A 15,059-nucleotide genomic window follows, 5' to 3' on the forward strand; every position below is an offset into this window, starting at 1 on the left:
GGCCTGTTCATGTCCCTTCCAACCCCAAGCACTGTGCGAGTCTGTAAGTGTGCAAGCCTTTGGGCATCTCCTGGAGATCAGCGAGTCCCTGGGGAGGTGTGACGAGCCCCATTGCCTCTGTCCTGCCCCACACCTGCCCCTTTCTGCCTGCCAAAGCCTGATGGAGAGGATTTCCAGCCGGCTAGATGAGTGTCCCACACACACCCCCCATTGTTACTGTAGACATCACTAGTTCTTCATACAAACACACATAATAATTTATGTATATGTATATACGTACATAAACACACTATAGCTCTGCAATACTTGGTAGGGATCAGGATCTATGCTCAGCTCCTGTAGGGGAAGCTCACAGTGGGGCCAGCTGCAGGAGCAATCAGTTTTGCTGCTCAGTCAGTGGTTTTCCAAATGCAGTTTTTCCTTTCTTCAGATTTCTTGGGAAGGTGTAGCCTGGGATATCAGAATGCAGTCCTATGACAAAGGTCTGTGCACCCTTTTGTCAGGGCACATGGGACAGCACACCCTTCCTTCTCCCCACAGTAAGCCTCACTGTCCTGCAGGGAAAATGAAGTATTATTCTCATTTTATGGGGAAACAGAGGCACAGAGGATCAAACAAAAGGTCTGTGGCAGCACCAAGATGCAATCTCATCTCTTTCCAAATCCAGCTCAATTTAAACTCGCAAAAATATCCTCCATCTGCATTTCTTCAGAGTTGCCTGTAACACATCCCACAGCCTGGCAAACATAAACCAGTCTCTTCCCAAGGGGACATTCAGCCTCAACAAGTCCTGGCCAGGCAGCAGCACAGGGGTGACCCTACAGGTGCTCCTTCATCCTGCTGGGGACCATCAAAGGAACTGGGGGTGCTCAGGGCTCTGCTCTCATGCACAGACCTCGTTCTTCCTCTCCACATTGTCTCAATGAATAATGCATGAATACGTACTCATCAAAATCCTGGATACTATATTTGTACAAATACATCAGGGCCAAATTCTGCATTAGTGTAACTTCACTGACGTAAAAAGGATTACGTTGGTGAAAATGTGGGCCTTAAATATTTTTACCCAAAATAGATGTTTGGCAAACCTCGCTTTACTGCTTTTTCTCAATTAAAACCCCTTTGTTTCCTGAGTAGGTGAAGTTTAGTGTGATTTAGCAATGCAAAGGACATGAAATTTAGATACAGCTAAAATCTAAGCCAACAAGGCTGGGCTTTAATGGAGTTGAACACATACAAAATTCCCTTGTAATGTTTATCACATGAAAACAACTAAAAGTTGCAATCTTCATTTTATCATTACTACAACCTACCTAGGCACTGGGACATGTTAGAGGTTTCTCTAACTTGCATTTTTCCACTTGAAAAAGGCAATGTCTTCATATTTTAGTCACAGTAGTTCTGAACTTTCTTTAAATTGCTAGAGATGCAGTGTAGTCCCATATTTACCTTATGTGGAAATAAAACGGTGTTTTCCCAGTTCTGCTTTTCAAGTTTCATCTGTTTTACTGGGCCCACAACCTTTTCACTTCCCTAAAAGCACCACTGGAGGAGGCTGGGTCCTTTGCCCACTGTGCAGCTTCAGGGCTGTGCTGTTGGCTGTTTCTGAGGCTGGAGAGAGGAAGGTGAGAATTTTCAGTGGGCTCAAGCAGATCCAAATATGCTGCTGTGGGAGGGGATGCACAGCCTCCATCCCTTGTGGCAGCACCTGCCCCTGTGTGGCTGCATGTCATGATGGAGGAGGGATCTGATACTTTTTCACATCTGAAGAACCCTCCTGAGCATCTCAGCCTTTCGATACTGCTGGGCGGTGAAATGCAATAGAAAATATCAGGAAAGTGTAACTAAGGCATCTGTGTTTCTCACTGAGATTTCCCTATGAGGGAAAAAAAACAAAGAAAAAGTATTAGAAATGCAGGCAGGCAGTGCACAGCACCTGGGAAGAGAGTGCAGAGCACACAGAATGATCCCTGGCCCAAGCTCACTCACACAGTGTGACAAGTTCTGGATGCACCAAACCTTTTGCTTGTGTCCTGATCCCCTTTGCTGTGCACACAGAATCCAGGGGAAACTTCAGCACAGCCCTTGGGTGTAGGCTCAGAGACTGCCTTCAGCATCCCTGGGTGTCCAGAGCTCCTGTAGAAATTGCTGCCCTGACCAGGCCATTGGACACCAGTACACCCAAGACAAATATCCAAAGTCTTCTTTTCTGCTCAGGCAGAATTTCTAGACAGACACAAGGACATGTTAAAACCAAACAAACACAATATACAATAGCACAAATTCTGATGCCTCACTACAGCACAAACCTGTACAGCAGAGAATAATGGGGAAATGCACAAAAGTCACTGCCTCCTAGAATGCCATTCTGGGCTTGTCCTTGCTGAAACATCCCTGCAGCTTCATCCTTTACAGCATCCTTCCTGAGCAAACACTATAACAGAGAAACTTCCTTTCTCAGCTAGATCATATTTTCTTAACCATGAATCTGCTGAGAGTGCCTCAAACTGCAGACCTGGTTTTGAGGTCTGCAGGCACACTTTGGGGCATAAACCCAAAGCTGGATATTACAAGCTCCAGTGGCAGGTGGCAGTCTCTGAGCTGACTCAGCCCCTTTTCCATCCCTCTGTGATCTCTGCATGCTCTTCTCAAGCTGTGAACTGGTTAATTCTTCTGAGCCCCACGACAGTGAAAGCAAGCTGACACACATCTAAGTTTTGCTCAAGGCTTTGGAAACACTACAAGCCTTTATTAACAGCAGGGGAAATGCACAGATCTAGACAAATATAATTACTTCTGATCCCTTTTTTCTGCCAACTTTTCATGAGAACCAGCAATGGCTGGGACAAGATTTTGGGAATGAATTTTTGTGCATCTATGACTGATGTCTCACATCAGCATCCTTCATTTGGTATTACAGCACAACTGAGTCCTCATTCCATGCTGTGAAATACATGTGAATTTTCCCAACCCGTCCATTTTGTGCATCGGGAAGAGATTTCCTTCCCTTTTTTCACCCCTTCAACAACTCCTTTGAAAATCCATAGTTACTTCTGTCCCTTGATATTACTTGGGCATTTTCCATTCTCTCTTTTGCCACCTTTCAGGAGAGAACTTCAGTCAAACTGGTTGCCCTGCTCAGACAGCCTTTCTGGCATTGGCACAGCCCAGTCAAACACTGGTGATAACACAGAGTTAAAGTCCTTTTAAGTGGCTTATGTCTGGTGGCTGTGTGCTAAAGATCTAGCCAGGAAAGGCAGATAAACCTCATCATTCAAGCTTTAAAAAATTTTCCTGTAGATAATAATTGCCCTGCTTTATAAAGTTAAAAAGGAGCCGTAGGCTGAACTATTCATGAGTTGCTTGGTGCCACATAGCACAGAGCCATTAAAGGTGGGAAAGGCAGCAAAGGCTCCTCCACACTCAGCAGTTTACACCTAAGAACTGCCTGGCTCTGCTCATACTTTGCCTTTCCATACATGCTCTACAGAGGCTGACTTTTCCTGCCTATGATTTTCTCCTCTTTTTTAGGTTGCTTGCACAGTTCTGTGTTACAAATTACTCCTCATTTTTAAGGGGACTTGAAAGAAAAGTGATCTTCATGGACGGACAAAAGGAGGGATTGTGTTGCATTTGGTGAGTGCTTTGCTGTTTTTAGAGGTCACCTGTGGTATTTCTGCCTCAGCCTTTGCTATTTCCCATTTACTGCAGCAGCAAACTATTAGTAATCTGATGAGCCAACCAGCCACCTGGCAAAACAAGGGTTAGTCAGCCTGAATTGATTATTCACACATTTCCATCTGATTTACAAATCAAGGTTGAAAGAAGCAAAAATAATCAAGCAGAGTAAAGAAAAATAAATAAATAAAAAGGAAGTTCAAAATCTATTTGTTGGTTTTGCGTGTTTTTTGAAGGTCTTTTTGTTTTTTTTAAGTTAGTCTCCTGCAGATGGATCCCTTCCATGTGCCACAAAGCCCATGGTCACATCCAGCTGAGATCTACTGGGCTTTGGCTTTCAGCACCAGAACAGTTACAAGGGAACAAAAAAGCCTGTCAGACTCTCCAGTAATGTTATGATCACATTAACTTAGCAGTCCTTGACACTCACAGATAAGGACTGTAAGTTCTCTCAGTACTACAGAAATATTGACACAAAGAATATGTTTATCCCTGGCTGTGTCTCTGCAGGACAAGGTGGAAACAGCAACAGCAATCTCAGGACTTAATTTCTTTGGCCTTGCCAGGGCATCTGTGCTCCAGGGACAACAGCTGATTGATTTTGGGTTTTTTTTCTTTCCTCCACTGGTTTGAAAATTATGTTGTCTTTTCAAGTCAGCATCATAGGTCCAGGGGGAGATAAGTTGGAAGAAACTCATTTTAGGATTATTTATGCTATTAGGATTTTGACTGTTAAAGACAGTGGGGGGACCTGGGGAGAGTTTCTGATTTTCTCCCAAACTTTCTGTTCATTAAGAGAGAAAACGTTAGCTGACCTTCTGGTCAGCATTTCTCTAAGCCATCTTTAGCCAGGTCCAGCTCCAGTCTCGGGTTTCCATGTGTAACCCCTGCACTTTAATCTGGCAAAAGCACCCACGGAGCAGAGCTGTTCCTGCTGGAATCATGGGCATCGAGGGAATCAGCCCCCTCTGCAGGGACAGGGCTGTGCTGAGTGTGTGACACACAAGTGTCCCATCAGTGCAGGGACAGGGCTGTGCTGAGTGTGTGACACACGAGGTGTGCCATCACTGCAGGGACAGGGCTGTGCTGAGTGTGGGACACACAAGTGTCCCATCAGTGCAGGGACAGGGCTGTGCTGAGTGTGTGACACACGAGGTGTGCCATCAGTGCAGGGACAGGGGTATACTGAGTGTGTGACACACGAGGTGTGCCATCACTGCAGGGACAGGGCTGTGCTGAGTGTGTGACACACGAGGTGTGCCATCACTGCAGGGACAGGGCTGTGCTGAGTGTGTGACACAGGAATGTCCCATCAGTGCAGGGACAGGGCTGTGCTGAGTGTGTGACACAGGAATGTCCCATCAGTGCAGGGACAGGGCTGTGCTGAGTGTGTGACACACAAGTGTCCCATCAGTGCAGGGACAGGGCTGTGCTGAGTGTGTGACACACGAGGTGTGCCATCAGTGCAGGGACAGGGGTATACTGAGTGTGTGACACACGAGGTGTCCCATCAGTGCAGGGACAGGGATGTGCTGAGTGTGGGACACACAAGTGTCCCATCAGTGCAGGGACAGGGCTGTGCTGAGTGTGTGACACACAAGTGTCCCATCAGTGCAGGGACAGGGCTGTGCTGAGTGTGTGACACACGAGGTGTGCCATCAGTGCAGGGACAGGGCTGTGCTGAGTGTGTGACACACAAGTGTCCCATCAGTGCAGGGACAGGGGTGTGCTGAGTGTGGGACACACAAGGTGTCCCATCAGTGCAGGGACAGGGCTGTGCTGAGTGTGTGACACACGAGGTGTGCCATCAGTGCAGGGACAGGGCTGTGCTGAGTGTGTGACACACGAGGTGTCCCATCACTGCCTCCCCTGGCTTGGTAGCGAGCTGAAGCAACAGAGCTGTTGGGGCTCGGCTCTTTCCACCCTGGTCCTGAAGTTGCCCAGCAGGCGATGCCTTCAATGGAACACACAAGGCTCATGGAAAGGGGTTCCAGAGCAAGGGGCACAGCCCAGCCCAAGCTGCCCCTCCCGAAGATGACTCAGGGACAGGCAGGTCTGTAAATGTGACAAAACCCACTGACTCACCTGGAGGAGATTCAGAACCCACTTCTGCTCATCCAAGTTCGGGAAAGGAAAATATACAAGAAGACGTAGAGGAAGATGTGGGATTGGATGGAGGCTGGCTCCAGTTCAGGAGTGGATCTGCGATAAACTGTGTTCCCCTGCCCTCTCCTGGAAGGAATACGCCAGGGCTGGGTGCGTTCCTGCAGGATCCTTGTGCTGAGCACTGCGGGCTCAGGGAGGGGCTGAGAGGAGACGCTGGTTCTGCAGACAATGTTTACAGAATGAACATCTGTGACCACCTTGTGTGCACCGTGCATTGCCAACACCGTGTCTGCCAGACACTGGCACACCTCTCGAGAATTTCAATGTCTTCAAGGAAGAGCTGCCTGCCTGTCTGGCTATTTGCATTCAATTGGGAAACAGGGAGGGTGACCCAGCCGAGGGAATGTAGAGCCTCTCGCTCACCTTAAACAGCAAACACAAAGCCTACATGCAAACACGGTAACCTTGGCTCAGGTCACAGCTGGAGCACCACCAGGCACCAACAGACAGAGCTCCTGGGGTACCAGGGCACAGCAGGCAGCTGGGACCCCATCACTGGGCCACTGAAACAGTGGGAGCCCAGCACAGAGGTCAACTCAATCTCCTTGGAGGCTTAGAGCAGAGAAAGCATGAAAGTCCTCAAAATTGGGAAGATCCAGGTCTGGTTCCTGGTCTTGAGCCTTCAGCTGTGATGTCGCTGTTACTGCTCCAGGCACACAGTTCAGTTAATGTGACCCATTTACATAGATTCACACCCAGATATATGAGGAGATTTTGCAAAGCTTCCTGCTCCTCCAGGGGCACTGGAATTACATTCTTCTTTTTTCTAAACATCAGACAGCCAAAGCAATACTAGTCCTGTCCTACAAAGGACTGATTAGCAAATCACCGCTGTTGAGATAATAATGGGAGCAATGAACCACAAAAGCCAAGTGCACAAACTCTATAAATAAGTCTCTGGTTCAGTAGTTACAGCACAGGACTGTGGATCAGGAGCTCTGGAATGGCAGAACCAACCACATGTGCCCCAGGTAACCTCAGAAGTGTCTCACATGCTTCAAGCTTTCTTTCTAGTTGTGTTCCACCAAGTCTATCTAAACCCAGCAAAGAGTTGTGCAAAGAGCTATGGCTCATCAGGTGGGTAAATCACCTCCTTCCAGCTGGGGTGCTCTCAACTCAGCATGGTAGGCAGGCTGTGAGCAAAGGTTGGTGGAGACATGATCCTTTAAACCTTCCCTAACTGCTCTGTCTTCATGATGGGGGTGTCTCTGAGAGCAGAACAGACCCCACCTAATATCTTGACCAGTTCCACAACTACTTTTTCCCTTCTCCACGTGAACATAATTCCGTTTGCTGGGTTTGCAGTATTTTCACCATCTCTTTACACTCCCTTTCACCCTCTTATCAAAGAGATGAACTTCAATAAAGTAGTTCCAGCTGTTAAACAGCGAGTTTTGTATTTTCTGCTTCTATACAGGGTTAAAAGCAATGTTCCTGTTCATCACAGAAATAAATGTTAAATGGAAGTTGAGTTATATCTCTCCTGTGACTAATGTTCTAGCTTGTTTTCCAAAGTTAATTCTTCATACGCTTTTTCCCCCTCTTGTTCCTTTTTACATTTGTCCAGACTCCTGTGTTCCCATGGGACTAATTACCCACTCAGCAGTTACTCTGAAGTCCAATTGTAATAGCTGGCAAAACTCTGCTCCTCTATGCAAGCTTTAAAAATATTTCCTCAATTTATTTCAAATAGCACCACTCTCCAGAGCTTCTTCCCAGTTTGTGTTGCCCTGGACTGAGATTTATTTTGCTGCTGTTGAGAGCTGACTGCTTTGTTTGTCCCAGGGCAGATATTCTCAGCAGAATAATTAATAATAAAAAACAGACCAAAAAACCCCAAACAACTGGATCACTCATATCAAAAAGTATCCATTGTGATGCAATCTTCTATTTTCTCATCTAGTGGGTCCTTAGGAGCAATGCAAGCAATGAAAAACCACTGATTCAGGCCTGGTTATTCTTTCTTAAAATACAGATGTGATCATAGTGTTTTCATTCTCATCCACATTATATTGTCTGAAACTTTGGGGGAAGATTAATTACACATTCTGCAATCTAAAGATACTCATTTTCTTATTCTGTAGGTGTTTGTGAGCAAAATATTTATCCCTGGTGGTGTTACAAGCAATAATGGAGAGCTAAATTCAGATTACTGCCATACATTTTTTTTTCTCCACAAACACTGCTTGAGAGGAAAATATGTCCCTTCCCAATTCTGCAACTATTTAAATGTCTATATGGCCAGAAGTGACTCACCTCATCTCCTTGCTCTGTGGTTTCACCTCCTGTTCCTTAAGGATAATAATCTTGGCAAAGTACAATACAGAACAAACTCATGTTCATAAAATGGATTTCAAGTGCCTGGTGAAGAAAATATAGAAAAAAGATGATGAGAAAGTCCTTTTTTTCAGGATATCTGAATTGTGCTAGAGGCAGAGGGAATATGGCAGCTTTTATGAGAAGAGCCTGTAATCACTGAATTGGAGAGAACATCACATCTTATTGAGTGGTTTAATTCTTCTACAACCTCTACTTAATGGCATGCTAGTTCTTCTTTTCCCTAGGGAAAAGAGATATCTAAACCACTGCAAATCACCCAGTTTTTGTCCAAGTGGAATCTGTCTGCTGCAGAGGCTGGCACAGCAAGTGCCCTCAGCTCTAAAGCCAATTTACCCCAAAGATCAAGCCACATGTAGATGGTTTTGCACAAATTTCCACGTGACAGTGACCACCCTGTGAATTACTGCAAGCACTCAGGTTTCCCTGGATACCATTAGGGCTCCTGGCCATCAGCAAGCAGCATCTCTCTCACTACAGTGAGGCATTGATCCTGCAAACCTGTCAGAGTCAGCAGAACTTCACTGTGGTAGTTCTCTTTGGAATTCCTGCCTAAATATCACAGCCCCTAAGGTAAATCCTGCCCTGCAAAGTGTGCAGCATTGCCAACACCAGCCCTTCTCCTCCCTGCCTTGTTAGCACAGCCACTTAAGGAAAATCCTTTTGCTTTTACACCTAGGAATAAACTAGTTATCTCTATCAGAGAAGACAGAAAGGATGTTGCTTTTGGAATGTCAAGTTCTTCACTTTTACCATGCAAACGCTGTTATAATCACAATATTTTGCTGATGGGACCCACATCAAACCAACACAGCAGCACCAGTTCTAACCAGGGTTATTTCACTGGGGGGTTCAGCAGAGGATAATGAAATCAATTGCAAACTCTGGATATTTTTAGGAAAAATTGATTTGGCAATTAAATATCTCATTTCAAGACTTGTCTCAGTTATATTTCCAGCTCAAAATTACAGATTTTTAAAGATAACCCACCTCTGCACCTATATGTTAAAAACCAATGTCCTTCATTTTTGTAAGTCTAGCAATTTTTAATAGCTTTCTACATCTTATAGATATTTCATTTCATGAGCCAATAAAAATGTTCTTGCCAATGTTACAGACTCTTTTCTCACTTTCCCCAGGTCATACCCTACATGTGGCCACATCCTGGGCCCAGCTACCCCCAGCAGCCCTGAGCTGGCTAAAGGAGAGGATGCTGCACACAGCCACAGGCATGCTGGAACTCCTCCTGCTGCACTGGCAACTTGGAAAACCTCAGGATTTCCAAAACTCCAAGTTGGGAGCTGTTCTTAATCCGTCATCAGCATTTTAAGAAGAATCTAAGAACTGTCTGGGCATTTATAGAAAAAATTGGAAATGTCAAACACTCCTTCCTCAAACACCCCTGACCTTTGTGCAGAGCTGTCAAGGTGGACCATGGCTGGGGCCAGCACAGAGCTGATGGGATCAGGAACAGCATTTCCTGGAGCTCAGGCTGGATGCAGCCACTCCAGGCTGGGTCTGGCAGATGTGGGATGCCAGCAGTGCCTCAGCAGCAGGCAGGGCTGGCACTGGTGCCAGGAGGTCACCATGAATCACATCCTGTCACAGCCCCTGCCCTGCCACAGCCCCCAGGGAGGGCAGAGCCTGGGGAAATCCTGCCCCAGGGATTTCTCCTCCTTCCCTGCAGCACTGGGAAACCTTCCCTGACTCTGGCAGAGGGTCAGGTGCAGCACTGTGTCACCCCATGTCACCACGGCGGTTTTGGTACCAGCTGAAGCTGCTGCTGCCTTCAGCAGCCCTCCACACAGGCATCCAAAATAGCTGCACACAGATAACTCCTGTCCTCCTAATCCTCCACCCCAGAGATGGGTGCCAGGTCACATCCAGGGATTTACTGATCCCCTCTGCTGTGCTGGCTGCTGCAGCTCTGTGACAAGTGGCATTTGTTTGTGCCAGCCTGTGTCCCAAGCACTGCAAGGGCTGTGAGTTTGCTGGACTTTTATCTGCTCACAGCTCAACAGTGGAGGATGCTCCTTCCAAAATCAAGTCCTGTTTGCTTTCAGTCAGAGGTTTGTTTCTAGAGCAGGAATTTGCAAGGAAGCTCTGGGTGTGTGAGCAGATCCCCAAGGGCCAGGGGCCACCCGTGCTGGCATTGGTGACAGCTGAATGCCACTACCAGCCCTGGGAAGAGGGACAGGATTGCAGCCTTTGACGTCATTCCAGAGGGATCCAGCTCAGACATCTGTCCCAGGAGGAGATTGCACATGGCCCCTGAGCACGGGCACGTTGTGCAATGCCAGCACAGGCTTTACTCAGGGATCAGGCACATCCCTGCCTCCAGCAGCTCAGCACCACCTGCATCAGCCTGAAGTGGGGAGGAATGGCAGGAGTTTGGCAAAGAAATTGGTGCAAGTCTGCTCAAAAAGCTGTTTAATAATTTGCCTCCAAGCAAAAACATTTCAAAATAAGAGGGGATGTCACTGTGGAGCAGCAAAAGGATGGACAAAAGATCAGTTTGCCCTCGCAGGCAGGGCTGTTTGCACAGGGTAGAGGAGAAAGTTTCAATAATTCTTATTTGTTTTTTTCTTTTGGGGGCACTGCCTAACACAAATGGGTTTGGTAAAGAGAAATAAGGGCTACAAATATCCCAGGGACCCATTGGTTGGCACAAGTGTGTGGAGATGTTGAGGCCTTGTCCAGGAAAGAGAATCAAGAGAAATTGATGGGAAGCCAGAAGATGGTGATGGTTTTGGAGTTGGTGGGAGGGAAAAAATTAGAGCACACAGAAGAGCTCCAATCCAGCCAAAGGAACACAGAAAGCCCCAGGACACTCCCAGGATGCCAGGGGCAAATGGTTCAGTGCTGGACCCAGGTATGGGCTGTCACCTCCAAGGAGGATGCTGAGGGCCAACATTTCTGTCCAGGCAACAGAGGAACCACTGGGCTCAAAGCTGGGCCAAAGAATGGAGAGGGTTGGAGGCTTTCCAGAAAAGGAATGAGAGCTGTGCTTTTGCCATGAGAGGCTGAGCAGAGCTGCTGGGGGAGCTCCAGCCAGGCAGGACAGCACTGGAGCAGGCACAGGCTGAGCTCAGCTGTGCCATGGCTTTGCTGCACACCAGCAGCAGGAAGGTGGCCCAGTCATCAGAGCCCAGTGGGTGAGAAGAATCCTCATAAAAACACAAGCCAGCAGAAAAGTGTCAGTCACCCAAACAAGAGGTGCAAAAGAAATAAAAATGCTGAAAAAAAATCACCTTGAGCAGAGGCTCCTGGGCCACACTGGAAGGCAGCCCCTGCATGGGACAGGGCCAGCCTGAGGACTTGGCATTTCTCAACCCTCTTTTGAAGCCCATTGAGACTCAGGCAGGAGACAAGAAATTTTGTCAGCTCAATAACTGCTGCCTCCTCCTCCCTCACACCCAATTTCCAGAGGAAAATGTGCCAGGAGCCTTCTTTGGCTGCCTCCAAGCCTGCAGGCTGCTGAGGAGCCTCGTGGGCTGCTGCAAGGGGCTGTCTTGAGCAGCCATACCTTAATGGAGCTGCAGGATTTGCCACCTGAAAGAGATCAGGCTGTGACATGAGCAGAGCATGAAATCCCAGGTCTAGCACAGTGTATGGAGAGTGGGAGGTGAATCAGCTGCTGGAGGTTTCACTGGGCTTGGCCCAAAGCAATGCTGTGTATTCAAACACTGAAATTCAGAACAACCTAAAACACCTTCAGTTAGGAACTTCTACTGCAACAAAACATGGATGAATTGTACTGATAGAACCCCTTGATTCCCCATTTATCAGTGTCAAAAGCAGAAAATTACTAACAAGATTCTAGAAGAAGTATCAATAAAATAAATAAGTCTTTTAACCAATCCCTTGAGCATGGTTTAGCCATAGGCCAGGCTCAGAAAGCACTGAAAAGTTAGGATAACAGAAGGAGGATAACAGAAGTCTGAACAGTCTTTTTTTTACAGACCGTTTCCCACAGCTGAATGAGCCACCCCAGCATGAGCTCCATTAGATTTTATCAGGGAAGTTTTAGAAGTGGGAACTGGCAAAGGGGCCTGGATCTGAAGGACAGGAATCAGATGCTTTCCCTCCAGGTTACAGCCTAGGGAAATTTGGATCAGTAAATGTAACACACACGTGGCAGGCCACTGGAGAGGGTCAGCCTGTTTTCCATACCTGGATGATGTTCTGCTGCTGTATCACAAAGGTTCACAGTAAGAGAGAGGCTGCCAACCTCAGCAGGAGCCAAAGCTGTTCCAAAACCAGGCAATTTACCTTGGCCATGCTGCTGCTGACAGGGGAAAAGCCAGGAGCAGGCAGGGAGCAGGGTCCCTGCTGAGTCAGCCAGTGCCCAGGGCCCAGAGCTGCTCCTCTGGTGCTGAGCCGACCACGTGTGCCAGGCTTGCTCAACCCCTGGGGAGATGGGGTGAGCAGGGGAACTATTGCAGTGGGTACCTAATGCACCAGAACCTTTCAGCAGCAGGAATGGCTCCTGTCTCTGTGCCTGACTCAGCCTCCCAGGATTGCAAAATCCCTGCCCGTATCAAATGCAGGTGGTAGGATTTCTAATTTAGAAGCTGCTTTGGAACAAGAACAGAGAAGGCATTCAAGGCTGATGGCTTAACCTGGCACAAGTGTGCATTCAGCCAGGTGAGATCGTTACCATGCCCCAAAGAAATTCCCATTGCAGGCTCTGAGAGCCCTTGCCCCATTTTCCACGGGGGAAATCTGGCCTCAGGACACACCTCACACGGCTGGGGCACGAAGGCAGAGTGAGCACCACAAAGAACAAGTCGAGGAGCAGTGAGAAGGCAGCAATGCTGATGCTCTCTGCAGGCAGCTGAGCTGCAAGCACGGCTCAAGGGAAGGGCTGCCCCGGGGCAGAGCCTCCCTGCGGGGCTGGCATGGGCTGTGCAGGATGCAGGCAGGTTCGTCTCTGCTGGAACCAAACGGGCTGGGAGAGTCTAAACTCGAACCTGCCCAAGAGGGAAAACAGAGCACAGCAGAGACTTGGCAGGCAGTGACACTGGGGTGGGGGCTGAGGGGGAGATGCTGACAGAACATGGGAGGCAAACAATAGGAAACAAGCTCCCATTTCACCTCCTAACCTCTAAATGTCTTAAAATCCACCATCAGTAGGGGTGTGAGCCACTCACCTGTAGCTGTCAGTAGTCAACAAGGCACATCCAAGAAGGCAGACAGGCACTGAGAGCTCAGCAGCAGAACTGAGTCAGAAGGAGCTGCTTTACCTGATCCACTGGCCCCAGGAGGTGCCTGCCTGCTGCTGAACTAGGGGGAAAGGACATTTTTCCTATAGGCTGAAGAGACCCATGGGAAACAGGCATCATTTGGTGGTGACAGCATTCCCACCTAGGAAGAGAAAGCAGCCAAAACCCAGCAAAATGACATTAAGATCAATATTGGCAGCATTGCTGAGAGAGACAGCTCAGAGGCAGGAGAGTGGTTTTGGGGCAGAGTTCTGGCTATCCAAAAAGGGAACAGGGACTGTGAGTATTTCAATGATGAACTCAGCATCACAGGAAAAAGACCTTTACCCTGCCTTGGGAAAGGGAGTCATCTCTCAGAAATACCCACCTCCTTCCCCAACAGCAGCTCTCAGGAGCTAATTCCTCCTAGGAGCAGTGATGGGGTAAGTGATCTGCAGGTTGTTTTCAGGTGAGAGGCCTTTGAGTTAACAGCAAATACAGGCCTGCTGTGTTAAATGAACTTTATTCCATTTGCAAAACATTGTGAGCTGCTCACACAGCCTCTGAGCTGGCTGCATCTGCTAGGTCAAACTGTGTTGGAAGGATCTGACTCATTTCTTTCATCAGACCTACAAGAAAGTGATTCAGGAATAATCTGTAATATCTCAATCAGCCCTGTAATCCTCCATAGCTCTCCTGCCTCAATTCATCACTCCATGGCAATGACTTTGGGAGCCCATTCAGTGCCAGTGAGGTGTGGGAAGTGACAATAGTTATCACCCAAGGAGGTCAGCAAAAGAAAAGGGGTTAAGGGATCTACTCCTCATCATCCACTGGAAGCCAGAGCAGATTGTGTTTAGATGGGAGCACTGGTGCTCATGACAGCACTCAGGACACATCTCAGCAAGGATTGCCAGACCTGTGATGGACTCAGTGAGCCCAGGGAGGAGATAGGATCCAGCCCTGAGGGAGAGGGAGGAAACAGGGCTTGGGAATGGAGGAACAGGAGCTTGGGGTGGAGTGTGAGCAAAGTTGTAGAAAAAGCCCAGGGCTTGTCCAGTCATTGTGCTGAGGGAGCCTCTGCCTGTCACAGGGAGCGCTTGGAACAGTGGAAGAGCCTCAGTGTTCAAAAAATGCCTTTGCCTGATCTCTGAAGAATTGGAGATTAGGACAAGTCTAAGGAACTGCCAATCTGGAACAGACCAGTGGTGCCTGCATTCAAGCACCCAGTCTCCAACAGAGTCCAAATTTGGCTGCTTTAGAGGAAAATCTTCGATAGCAGCCCAGTTCCAGGAAGAGTGTGATACACCGAGTGCTCTCTCCCCTTGGGATGGCCACAGAGCTGCAGCAGGGCAGAAAAGCTATTTATAAGTGTATCAGATGTCAGCTGAGCTCTCTGCACTTTCTTTTCTTGATCATACATCAAGTCTAATGAGAAGGAATACAGGCTGAGGGGAACAAATGAGCCCAGGTTAACGAAGAGGTGTCCATCTAATACAATACACACAGGGAAGAAGAGCAGCTGGCTCTGTGCCCAGCACTGCTACAAAGCCTCTGAAAGCTGAGCAAGATCACTTTACTGACAGCACAGTGAAAGAGAAGGGTTGAGAGTGCTGTTTGTGATGATGGTTCTGCATTATTAGGCAGAGAATTTTTTTCAGCTGAAAAAAACCT

General features: G+C 47.8%; 1 long non-coding RNA gene across 2 annotated transcripts; it reads right to left on the reverse strand.

Moving 5' to 3' along the window:
* Window positions 1–232: 232 nt before the first annotated feature.
* On the reverse strand, window positions 233–8,580 carry LOC143695022 (uncharacterized). Of its 2 annotated transcripts, XR_013183894.1 has the most exons (5): window positions 8,101–8,580; window positions 5,764–6,003; window positions 1,990–2,226; window positions 1,450–1,876; window positions 233–554 (listed from the first exon to the last, which is right to left on the reverse strand). It is a non-coding gene; the product is annotated as an uncharacterized LOC143695022 (long non-coding RNA). The 2 variants fall into 2 exon arrangements; XR_013183893.1 differs by having other exon boundaries at window positions 1,450–2,226.
* Window positions 8,581–15,059: the final 6,479 nt, after the last annotated feature.

The sequence above is a fragment of the Agelaius phoeniceus genome, chromosome 11 (genome assembly GCF_051311805.1).
Source record: "Agelaius phoeniceus isolate bAgePho1 chromosome 11, bAgePho1.hap1, whole genome shotgun sequence".
In the NCBI taxonomy this organism is placed as follows: Eukaryota; Metazoa; Chordata; class Aves; order Passeriformes; family Icteridae; genus Agelaius; species Agelaius phoeniceus.